The 13,668-nt window shown below is 36.2% G+C and overlaps 1 protein-coding gene across 2 annotated transcripts in view; it reads right to left on the reverse strand.

Annotated features, from left to right (window-relative positions):
- The window catches only part of BNC2 (basonuclin zinc finger protein 2), a 323,583-nt gene that overhangs the window by 148,141 nt on the left and 161,774 nt on the right, over nt 1-13,668 (reverse strand). The window lies entirely within an intron of this gene.

Genomic DNA, 13,668 nt, shown 5'->3' on the forward strand with positions numbered 1-13,668 from the left:
GTGGGTTTTCTGGTTTTTTTTTTCAGATTTTTAGTTTTTTTCCCTGGAGATATTCCTGGGTAAAGACAGTTGGCAAAAACAAAGATGGGTCTGGACGGCAGGAATGCAGGTGTGGCCCAATGTCAGAACGAAAGGGCCAAGCACAACTGGGTGGGATATTTCCAGTGTAACAACTTCAAAATACAGTAGAGAATGCATCACCCCTCCTGGTCATCCACATTTTGTTACTGCCAAGTGGAATAAATTTTGGTTCAAGCTGTGTGGGACTAGCTCCCACTGGCATTACATCACTTTCTAATGGATAAGACACTCAGTTGGACCATCTGAAGAACGCTTTTTAATATACATATAAAAAAATACATATTAATTGATAACTTAATAAAATAATCATGCTGTAGAAATAATAGTTTGTATAGCACAAATGTGTATACTGAAAACAGACACCCTGTTATCTTGTAAAGTATCTGGGCAAAGCTAACTAGATCATAATCAACACTTTCAAAGGAATTACACATCTGTGAAATTAATACCTTATCAATTCAGTGATGTATGCTTGGCCGTATCCCCTGTTGAAGTTATATTTTTCCTGCAAATAATTTTAAAATCTTTATACAGCTAAATAAAAGCAAAACCTAAAAGGTTTTAGGTTTTTCATTAGGATTACCTAACTATAAAGCAAATAAATGTCCAAAGAACATAACAAAAATGTGATTGTATTACCTTCAAATACATTACAACAAGCTGTTTGTCGCCTACCAAATACATATAGCAGGGCTTCTGTGAAGATCAGGAGGCAGACAGTAACTTTGATCACGCAGACATTCCTCATTATTTCAGACCTCAAATCAAGTAGCAACAGTCAGGGGAAGAAAAGGGTGAGAGACATGGGGCTGCTGGGGAGGAGAAGGGAAGCACACTGCAATTTTGTCCTAGGTTCAGCATCCTAATTTAAGCAAAAACAGGCTGTTGGCGTCTGTGCTTCCCTGCAGCCCCCTCCCCTTCCCCATGCTTTCCAGCCTCCTGGTTCACTAAAAATGACAAGCACATTTCTAGGCTCTGCTTTTTTATCAAGCTGACAAAGGTCAACAATACTAGCCAGAAGAGTGTTGAAGTATTCAGTGCCACAGGTCATCCTAATAGATACTGGAGGGACTCATTGCAACACCACTGTAAGCCAAGACAGCATGATTTTTAAGAGGCAGCACTTTGCACGTTCACAGTCTAGTTAATTTAATACAACACTGGCCTCTTGTTTGCAAAATAGCATTGGCACATTTCAGAGGTGGTATCTTTCTGTGGGTGACAGTAAGGTGACTGAATTCAGGCATGTTAACAGATGCACCTTTTTATGCTCTGTTAAACCATGTCACAGACTACAGCCCCTAAGCGCATTTCTTTATTTATGCTGCAGCCAGCTGAGCTAATTATCAGAGACAGACCTGATTCTAGTTCTATAAAGTCCAGTGGTTGTGTGTGTATAAGGAGGCTGGGAGGGAAAATAGAATGGGGGGGAGTGGGAAAGTGTGAAAGCAGTTTCTAAAACACATGGAATTGAAGTCTTCATGTAACTGGTGCTATGAAGGTGGGGGGAGATGTATTAACAGCTTGATGATATAATAATATTTGGGTTCAAACGAACTGTGTTTCCCACAACCATCTTTTTTTTTCTCCTTTCATCAGTTATGTTTAGCTTCAAACAGCTACAAAATAAACAGTACAAAACCCCTCTCCAGTACTCAGAGTGGAAGATGCTACCTCAAAAAAAAAAAAAAAAAAAAAAAAAAAAAAAAAAAAAAGGTAAACCAAAGTGCTTATTACATCTCACCTACAATTCTGGTCTGTTTTATCATTTTTTATCATTTGTGGACACAGTAACACCCACTTACAGCTCTTCTTTCACTAAATATTTCAATACACCAATCATTTGCCACAAGTCTTTATGCCACAGTTGTATTTTACCAGTAGAAGCAGCTACCTCCTTTCAAAAAATACAAAATTCTTAGCCCATTTGGCTGGGTTTTCTACTAAATGAATGTTTTTTGCTTGCATGACTTCATCCTGTACTACAGTTTACATTTAAAAAGTTTGTGGTACTCCACAGAAAAGATGGGAAAAAGAACTTGATGGTGACAATTCTTTTTTCTCTTTACTACATATGACTAAGTGACCTTAACTAAAAAATTAAATCATATGTCATATGAGCAACGGTTTTTTGTTGTTTGGATTTTTTTGTTGTTTTTTTGTTGTTGTTGTTGGTTGGTTTTTTTTATTACAGCATGCAATTTAGCTAATATCTGGTTGGGGCCAATCTTTAACAAGTCACATATTTCCATTGTCCCTTCACCCCCTGCTTATGCTTTTACCACATCCTAACAAAAACATGACCAGAACTGGTGAAAAACATACGGTTCCAACTAATGAATCACATACTTTCCCGCAAGTGCAGTAAGTACTACCAGCTGTGACAGTCTTGCTTTGGCAGTGGAACCAGTGCAGAACAAGGCCGACACATCTGAAACCAGCTGTACTGAAAAACCACAAGCAATTTAAGTCCGTCTGCCTTCTCAGGGGCTTCTTTGTCTCTGTCTGTGTCTCTGCTCTGTCCCTAAAACTTGCCAGCCATGTTGTTTTGACAGAGTTCAGAGTTTCAGAAGTTTCAAGGGGGGGAAAAAATCCGCTGATTCAGGAAACTGTGTTTCAAGAAAATGATAAGGAGGTCTTTGTCAAACTAGCCCAACTCAGGAAATTTAAAGAGACAGAGTATGCATCTACCCATTTGCTCTGCTTGTACGACAGCTTACAGCACAGAAAAAGACAAGTGTATACTTAAAACACATGATGTCCATAAATTTGTATTTGTACTTAAAAGCACAGAATTCTCTGCACAGAGAGGGATATGGGGAAGAATGTTGTTTGAGATCTTGAGATTTTGATCTTGAGATCTTGAGATTTTATCAGATTAAATCTGGGAAGGTCACAAAACTCACAAATTACTTCATTAATCTCTGATTGCATACATCACCCCAACAGGAAAACCAGTAACAGCTATACCCCACCACACTGCCTTATGTGCTGTAAATGCCACATACTTTACTGAATACTTTCCAACAGTGTTCAGAGATTTTTACAAGTTTTGAGGGGGATAATTGTTTGATTCTTATATGTCAAAGCCCAGGTAAGAAAATTAACATAAACCTACTGTACCTGACTGAGAGAGGTTGTAGAAAAACATTAATCAATGTTAAAAAAAAAAAATTAAGAAATCACAATTGGCTTAGAGTAGCTTTCCTTTACATAAGTAGAAATGTTGTGACATTCAAGTCTGGTGTTCCCAGCCCGTTCAGGATTAAAAGCAAGTACTGAACATGACATTGAGAAGCCTGCTTCTCCCCTGTCATTTTCAACAAAAACCCAATTCATGTTTCCATCCCTGCAGAAATGCAATATATAAATCCTAATAATCTTTAAAATTTCAAGCACCTTGTCGAGGACTGGTATTTCTTTATCTTGCAGCTTGCATAGGTATGCATTTTAGAAAGTATTCATAGAGCAAAGGATGAAACTTTTTACAGGAATAGATTTTACATTAAAACCAAATTTTTCTGAATTTAAAAGAAAATTTAGATTAAGTAATTGTCTCGTGATGGATTTCTGAAAATACTGCAATCAGTACATCACACATCTGTTGCAGGATTTTCCAGCAGCCAGAGACATCCCCCCTTTAATACATATTGGGCAGCACGTAAGAAAGGCCAAAACCCACAGGAGTCTGTTTACCTGTGGTGACTGGTTTTTGTACAGAGCCTACATGTGCACACAAGCGCTGTGAACATGTTTAGCAGCTTTCAGGCTTTTGTTTCACACTGGGGATGGTCGCATTTCCCCCAAGCAGTAAAGCCATTAAGTGAGCTATTCAGAGACTCCCTATCAAGAGCAAACAACACTACAGTGCAGCATGACATTATATATTTTGTATACACATACTTTGTAGGAAAACTATTTTAAGTATAGTTTAACACACAAATACACAGACTGTGATCTCTCCCTACGCAATGCACCTGTGATGTCATGCTGACACACTAAGAGTAATGCATGCACTGCAAGGTGAATTATACAGACCCACTTCAGTAATCAGGAAGGTAAACAGCTGAAAAGAATTTCAGCTCACAACACTTGGAAGTGATGAAAAACTACTCAAGTCAGCTGTGACATACCAAACAGCTTCATGATTTTAAGAACCATTCAGACTGTTCATTCCTAGATGAGCCACTTATTCAACAAGGAAGCATGACCTTACTCCATTTTCAGAGGGTTAACAAATCCCCTTCATGGTATTTGTATTTATCCCTTTCTGATATATGTATATCAGCTTGTGAATCTATTTGTAGTCAAGTTTCCTATACCAAATATAATGCTGATGCTGTTCTTTACGACTGAAGCTCTCACCAGAAGTGGAATGGGGAAGAGTAATCAAAGGATGCTGAAATTCACCTCCATCCTCTCCTTCTTGATAAGATAGACTGAAGACAGCTCAGCCTTATGCCCTTCAAAGAGCTGCACTGGATGGTCTGGGGTACTAAGGGGTGGTTTTGGGTGGGATAGGTATAGCAGGTTATGAAAAGAATAGACAAATTCTTTAAGGTATCTTGTGTATTAGCCTAACATCAGCCCTGCAGCAGCAGCAATCAATTCTGCATCCTTTTAGTAAACATAAGCTAGAAGGAAATTACAAACTTGAGCTCTTTACACAGTTAAAAATCCCCTTTTTTAACTCTAGGGCAGAAGGTGGTTTTGTTTTAATGATTTACTGGTTTACCTCAAATTAAAAACTAATAAAATTTATTTCCTCTTAAAATGGAAAAGGTCTTCAGCAGGTCTTTGGAGAGTCCAAAGAAGAATAGTCATAAAAATAATAAGCTGCTATCACTGAATTAGCTCTACTATTTACATTACATTCTAATGCAAGCATTATTTTTCTGTGAGCACAAAAATGAAACGCATCCATTTTTTAAAATTCAAAAGAAAACAAAATCAATCAAGCAGCAACAAAAGAGCTGGGAGAGGACAATTAGAGATATCCAGCATCAACATAGGAGGAATATCTTTTGCATGGTGTCTTATAATTTCATGTACAATTATGCAGCTGATTCTAAATCCCTACTACAGTTTACTACAATTAGAACTGACTAAACATATGATTCACCTTTTCAATTAATATTTTTACTTCAATTTTTATGAAATTTATATTTTATGGAAATTAAAATCAATATAAATTTTTTCCAAAAATTACAGTACAACGTGCAGTACCCTATATGTCAGCTCACCTCACTATAATTTCCTGAAAAGAGCAAAATGTATTCATACACACTTCCCTGAACAAAAAACTGAATCTCAGTTTGTCCTACTTCAATTCATGGTTGCTTATCAATTCAATTTTTCACATTCAGATGCTTAAAAAAAATTACAGGGGAGGATCTTCTGAGAAGAACTAAACTGAAGAATCAGTATTTTTTCTTGAGAAAAAGTTTTGAATCATTAATCTAATCAACTATGATTCAAACACAATATCATGTGACTTAGCCACTTGCAAAATTAATCCTATGATTTCCGGTGATGGTTGGACTGTTTGAAGTGAAAACTACAGGGGTTTTTTTTCCCACCAATTGCATGATTTATACAAATTGCAGATCATTAATGCACTTTTTATAATCTGAAAGGAAGGAATAAATTTATGGTACAATTTACCTGTTTGACTAAGCCAGAGTATAATCAACAGCAGTGACTATAAAAATGTGATAGCTGCCTTTGGTACTTAGATAATATTCAATATTAGAAAATCATATTATTCCTTCTAAGAAAAATAACTATAAACATCATAAATTTGAAAACAACAGTACTATTCATTGCTTTTCTGAGGGGCAGATTCATATTGAAATCACCAACCAATCTACCTTTAGGTTTACCTTGAGTTTCTTTGGAAATAATTATGCTTCTATCCCAGAGGAGTGAGCATCCAAGGCAGTAGAGGATGCTTTGAGGCTATCTCTTCTTCACTATGACCCAGACATACAGTGCTCTGGATATGTTAGTAGGGCAATAGGCAGGTCAAAAAGAGGCACGTAAACAGCAGCCATAGAATGCTGTGAATCTACAATTGGGATATTTTGGGGTTTTTAAAATGCTTATATGTATATACTTTGATTGTTCCTTCACAGTTATAGGAAAAAAAAACCAAAGATTTTTCTTCCTAACTATATATGTGCAACTCTACAGGTTTTCAGGAAGAAATGTGTGCTTTTGCTCAAGAACACAACTAGGTAACATATATACGCCATTAGTTTTGGGAGGTGGGTGTTTTTGGTTTGGGTTGGGTTGGGTTTTTGGTTTTTTTTCAGTTGGTTTGTTTGGGTATTTTAGAATCATAGACTAATTTAGATTGGAAGGAAACTCTGGAAGTTATGTGGTCCAAGTCTGTCCTAAAAGCTGGGATCTTTTTCAGCAGCTCGCTCAGCATGTTTTCGGGTTGAATTTTCCTAGAAATCATTTTGTTAGGGTTTTACTTTTTTCTTAATTTTAAAATTATACCAATAGCAGAATGTTTTACCTAAATTTTTAAGAATTACAATCTACAGTAAGAAAAATAAACATGAGTTTTGAAAAAATTTGTCCATGGAGAGATGGCACAGGCAGAATCAAAGACCAGGAGCTTGCAGTTCAATCCACTGTTACCTAACCAGTGCTGCCTTTTAAACAGACTTCAACTTAGTCTTACCTGCTCAGCAAAATAACTTTATGTACCTTTCCAAGTAAGGAATGAATGTGCAAAAACATTGTGTGGGCTAATACTAAAGTTTTTATCACCTCAGAAGGGAATCTTTATTACCATACTGTGACGAGTTCTTGCACAGTTTTTAATCTAAGTTAGAATTTTCCCATATTTTGTCCAAAACCCTCTCCTAAATCAAAAGTATATATAAACATTTTCTGTACTTTCCTAGTTTCTTAACATTTAGAATGCTTAAAAAAGCATACCTTGCCCTTAGAAAAGCCCTTCAAGTTTTTCTTTAGGATCACCTCATTATAATTCTGCCAAAATATCTTTTACCATGTCGTTACTTCTAACCAAAATTCTTATTCCACCTTTTCAAAAGGAAGAGTAAAGTATTTGAGTACCTGTGGAGAGAAGGTTTAACAGATATTTTATATTTTAGATGAGTGCCATTGGTGTTTTATTACAAATTAGTTTCTTTCACTTCCTGTTTAAGCTCCAAAATCATCTTATTCAAAGCAGGCATTGCTGCAGATGTGAGTTGTGCTAGTATATAATGGGGACAGCAAAGGAAATATTTTCCTGAAATATCTGACCAGCCCTAGTAATACCCACAATTTACTTACACACAGTCTACATAAACAGTTATGCTGGATTTAGCTCATGTTTAGAACCACTTGATAAAAACTATTACCAATGTGGTTTACATAAATTACATGTAGTCTGCTCCATATGGAAACCATATTTTAGCAGCAACCAGTGTTTAATAATGAACACTCTACCCTGCTCTCACACAGGCTGGCTCTTTTTCGCCTCTCTCTGGCTGTGCAGTTCCTGTGATTTAATAAGATATTTAGCTCATGAAACAGGCAATATTCACACTGCAGTTAAAAAGGGATTAATTTTATCCCATGCCATACTGGTAACACGATGACTGGCCTCTTTGGAATTTAGTGCACTAAATTATCCTCATCTATAAGCTTTTTCAAACATAGTCTGATAGCAACAATTCACTGCATGAACATCATTATTTATCTAAGTTATTAATGACTTTTAATTGTTTACTTTATGATAAGTCTCTTTGCTTTAGCTCCTGTCATATAAAATTAATTAACCAACTGGTCACAAAGAAATACAATCACAAAGTGGTCTAATATTTTATCATAACTTTGTGTACCTCTGTAACATTTCAGTATTATTGTTTAAAAATTATGGCATCTTCTACATTTCATTAGATGTGATGTAAGGTATACATTAAGCAGAAAACATGGGGGACTACATACTAATGATAGGCATAAATTCCTTCCTGCAGATTTCAAACTTACTTAGATTTCCCTACTAAGTTAAGGCAAAAGAGACTATTTTTCAATCAGGTCTGTAAAATTTTAGGCTGAAATTCTGTTTCTTTTGAAGTTCATGGCAATTTTGTTCTTTTGCTGTGCCCAGATTTAACCCTCAAGTTTATAAAGTGTTTAATATATCAGTTAGCAGGAAGAAAAGGCAAGTTCTAACAAAAGCACTTCCAGAAAAATAAAAACTATTACAGCAAGACCAGGCCTACCCCATTCTTCTGTTCTTTATTTAAATCTCTAAGATATAAGGAAAAAGCTTAAAGATTTTACCTTAATAAGCTAGTCAGAGAACTGTAATGAAAACCATGAACTAAGAAAAACAAATCTAAAAAGGAAATTTAAAAAAAAATGCTATTACAAGGTAATGCTTACCAACTTAGATGAGATCTTCTTAGAAAATCAGAACGAATTTAATAGAAAATTACAATATTGCTGAAGTTTTAAACTTAGTCTTTCCATGTATAAATACCTATATCATAATTCCTACCTATGACATAACTTCATACAACTCAGAAAGCCTATTTAAGGATACAATTTTTCATAGTTCACATACAATGTAAACTTCCAAACATCTGGTGAACTTCAAGGCAGAGCTTTCCATCTCCCCAGAGAGTTATCAGTTGGACTATAATGTTATCAGCTTTCGCACACTTCTCAGTGAGATGCAATCTTCCTGCCTGAGAACATGAGGGAGAGCCAGGAATTCCTGTTCCAATTCCAAATTTGTGGACTCTCTAAGATTTCTGGTAAGTCAAGAATTCCCAGCTGCCTCACTCTCACAGACTCCAGAAATGGAGATATTTTTATGCCTACTTTCCTGACCAACAAGGATTAATTACTGAATTACTGACCACTATATAAATACTTATATAAAATTATTTGAATGGTAGGGCTTACTTCACACTGCTTGAACACAGACACCTTAACATGAAGTGGAAAGTTTTGAAGTATAAATGACAGCCGACACTGACATATGACCAACACCTCTCCTAGGCGCAGATGGAGTGATGCTCTTTGTGAAAACAAAGCAGACTTTCAGTTGCCCAAACATTACAGTAGTGCCTTAGTAGTTTATAATACCATAATTCAGAGACAGCAGTTCTCTCCACATCAACTGATGCATCAAAAACAGATCCAGTTAATTCAGTATGAACAGTTACCTGCCATCAGGTACACAGAATACTTTGATGTGTCCCCCAAAGGTCGGGCCAACCAGAGTTGTTTGGTCACCTCCTGAAGACTGAGCTGTTTCACAAATCTAATGAGCTACTGGAGAATACCTAGAAGGTGTAGAATCCAGGTACTACTCAAAACCTGCCTTTTGACATGACTTTTATGTAGCAAAGAGCAACAGCTTACCCAAACACTGCCTGCGTCATCAGTCTCATGTTTCAAGGGCCATTAAGAAATCTGCATCCCAACAAGACAGAAGGGAGTTGGTAAATACCAACAGCAGCATTTATTGTGAAAAATATAGGGACGAATGGCAAGAAAAGTGCTGACAGCTTGAAGACAATGAAATTATTCTTTAAGGGCACTTTTCACAATTTCTTATAGAAGAATATGTTTTTTTTAAATGAGAAATCTCATGAACAGGATAAAGTATTATATAAAAAAATTAAAATTAAACAGCATGCACCACTCAATTTTGAAAATGCTGCAAAGACAAACATAATTTACAGATCGAGAATTCAAGGCATACAAATTGGAATTTGGAAGTAATTAACCAAAGTCCCATTAAGAAAGTTCAAGTTTCATAGATTTAGAAAAATCAGAAATCAGTGAGAGAGAACAGCCAGACACCAAATGATACTATTCATTCTTATAGGTCCTTTTACTAGACAAATTTCTTTTATACACAGGTGATGAAAAGACATATAAACAGTATTGTAATGGGTTTATAATCCTAATATAACAAGTAGTGAATGATCCTCACACTATATAAACATCTACAAGTTATCTGTATCTAAAGTCAAACTGCTCTAAATTCTTTGGTTGAGAAAATGAAAGCACCCATCATGTGAATTTTCTAAGAGGTTCTCATCCCAAAACTTCACAACATTTCGGGTCCTGTTTTACTGATGCTTTGAATCCAGCTGTTCATAATATGCTGAGATTCCTGATATTCAGGCGCGAGTACACAGAAAGCTACTTAGCAAGCGTGGTTTACATGGACAGTTTGGGCAAATGTCTCAAAAACTATTTAGTGTTCCAGATGAAAACCTCACAACTGATTCTGTTTCATAAAAACAGGTGTAATCACTGATAGTGATTACTTATCTTTCAGATACCAATCCAAATTCTTGGAGAACTTTGCAGGTTTCTATTCACAGAGAATACACACCTAATATCAATAAACAGTCATATTTTTCCTTGTGTAGACATCAGAAAATTCTGAATAAAATCATGTGTTGTTTTCATAGATAATTATGTACAGTTTGGGTCAGATCTATTTAACACAGAAAAACTGGCAGACCTCTAACTTATTGTGCAAGTCGGTTACTACTGGCACAAAATTTAAGTATGCTCATACTCTTCTAACTTCTATTTTCAGTGTTCTGCTACTAATTACTAATGTCAAAACCAGAACAAAAGCTCACTGCTTGGCTCATTGACTTCTGCACACAGATGTCAAACACACAGGGTTCATTAATGATTTCAAGGTGACAAAAACCAAAGAGATGGCCAAAACTGTGCTGTTGATTATTGGTTCTTTTCAGATTAGCATGTTCATGACTGGAGAAAGTACAGTTAAAACCCAAAACTTAATTTAGCATGCATTCCAATTCATTTTAAACTTACATACAGTATGAAGGAAAAATCCAGGAGAGTCTGGAATAGTCAGGGATGTCAAAAGCCTTGAATATAAACCTGTTTTGATGAATTGCATGGCACCAAATGGTTACCGTAAAATAAAGTCTGGTACTCAAGATAGATAGAAATGATGTGCTTTGTACGTGTAATCTTCTGAAACAGAAGATATAGACATCTATCTATTTCTGTTCAAAATGTCTCATTTGGTCAATTTTTAAAAATTGTGAAGGGGCAACAATGAGTAGTTATCTGTGTGAGAGACGTAAAACTAGGATAGGAGACAACTTAAAATGTGCATAAGCATTTACTGAACATTACAGAGCAGATGACTACAATGATGACCTCCCCTTTTAGTCAACAATGGTTTGTTACATTAGAAAACTTTATTTTAATGAAATGTCAAGTCTGCAGATTTAAGTCCATTCTAACTCTAGTACTTAGTCACTCTACTGTAATATAATTCTTCCAAGCCAATAAAATAGTAATTGTTACGTTCCAATTTCTACATAATCATTAACATTTCCCTAGAAAATGGGGTAAATGTACAGTTGTTTTATGTAGTTCTGAATTGGACTGTTTTTGCAGAAGCTGAGATTAGTTGTTAGGGTAACAGAAATGTGAAAATTTTAATATGAACTCAAGCCATAAGAGGAGGAACCACCATAGGCTTTCACTCCTGCTTCTACAGGAATTTTTTCAGTCTCTCCTAGCCAGTTTTGCAAGCAACATGTGCTGTTGTGTTTTCTCCTCATATTATAATGCAGAAGGTCCACAGAAACAGCACAGGAAAGCAGATACGCACTGATGTCAAATTCACAATTAAAATGGGGTGGGATAGTTTTCATATCCAGCACCCTTCAGTTCCACAAATCTGTGGCAGTACATGAAAGGAGAGCAGGTAAATCACTTACAGATGTATGAGGCTGTTCCCTTTACAGTACCTCCTAAAATTATTCTGTTCAATACTGAACAGTCTAATCCTCAAAAGCACAGAAGCATTAGAAATTACCAAGAATTAATTGTTCCTATATTACTCTGGAAGAAGTGTGGGACCTCAGAAGGCAGCTACCTAAACTATGGCTCATGTATGCTTGCATATTATGAAGGGCATTTTCTGAAATTCTCCATATTACTCTCCTGATTCACATTCCCTGACCTACTTTTTACTTGACTAGAGTAAAGCTACTGCAGCTGCATTCCCACCAGCTACACAAAGTCCACCGGCAGACAGCAGCCATTTTCTGATCTTGCTTTGTTTTTACCCCATATTATTTGCTGATATTCCTACCATTAACAGATTTATTCACAGGTGTCACTGCAGAACTCAGAAGTTACAAGCACTGTAACATCTGCAATCCCATTTTACCTATGATAAATACAAAGTCGGTAACTTCTGTGTTTCAGCTAGGCTGCCTGGTTACCTATAAATCATAACCATGTCCAGCACCTCCAGGTAGGATCAACCCCATTCTATATGCACTTCACAGATGACTTTTAGGACAATTTATCTCTCTGGCAAGCTTTCAAAAACTACTGCGCAATTCATACATAGTTGCTCTGACTTTTCAGGAAGGGTCAGTAGTACAGGTGGTCTATTCACATGCACTAATCCCAACGTGTCCCACAGGCACTGTCCTTCCTCACTTTGCAGAGACTGTCTGCTCAGTGCACGTGCAGTAGGCCTGGCATTTCTTGGAAGCATGAGACTCACTGAGCATGTGCTGCAGAGAATGTGAAGACATTTTTATGTCCAGGAAATCCTAGGCAAAAATACAATAGGCATAGTTACACACCACATCAGCCTTTCAACAAGGTAATCAGAAATCAGCTCTCTCTACTGATGGATTATTTGTCCTCGTGATGAGAATTATGTGGAATAAACAGGACTAGTTACAATAACTGAGTGGTTACCCACATGATAATGATACCTTTGTTCTATTGAAAAGCACTTCCTTGGGAGATGTTTTCCATGTGAAATAATCCAGTGCTACATTTTCTGGTAATTGTAACAACCTGAAAAGCAATTTTAAATATTTCTAAACATCCTTGTTAATTCTTAGCATATTAAAAAATATTTTCAGATAAGCAAAATTCTAAAACATTTAAGCAAATACTACTACATGTTTTAATCTGTGTGGTATTTTAATGCCATTTACTGCTGTACTGTCAGCATTCTGTTCTATAGAAAATACCCTGTAAATAAAAATAAATATTTTTAAATTGCAGCCTTTTATAAAAAACACACTGCTATTCTGTAATTATTTTTCTCTCCCACAAACAGAAAGAGATTAACTTTTGAACACTCCAATAACCATAACTGTAATTATTCCCTCTGACAATGTCTCTGGCTGGGTAGTAGGAAGAGATGCATTCTTTCCCACCCCACACTGTACGAAAAACTTCTTCAGCAATCCTTCTTTCATGCTGTGCTGAAGTTCATTTGGGGAATTCAGTGCATCTAGAGAGTGGCTACATGGAGGCCAATGACACCTCAGCCGTAAAAAGCAGTGAACCTCTATATGCTTGAAGATATATACCTATATATATATATATAATATCTTCCCCCACAACTTCCTTTACCAGGCTATTCTTTACCTGTTCTTCTCAAATGGGCTGAGGCTAGAACATCAGGGTGTATATGGTTCCAGAAAACTATCCATAAATACTGCCTTGAACACTGAACCTTAGATCTTAGAAAGTGATGGAATTAGGAAATCCACCCATATTGTAAAA

This window comes from Aphelocoma coerulescens (assembly GCF_041296385.1).
Source record: "Aphelocoma coerulescens isolate FSJ_1873_10779 chromosome Z unlocalized genomic scaffold, UR_Acoe_1.0 ChrZ, whole genome shotgun sequence".
In the NCBI taxonomy this organism is placed as follows: Eukaryota; Metazoa; Chordata; class Aves; order Passeriformes; family Corvidae; genus Aphelocoma; species Aphelocoma coerulescens.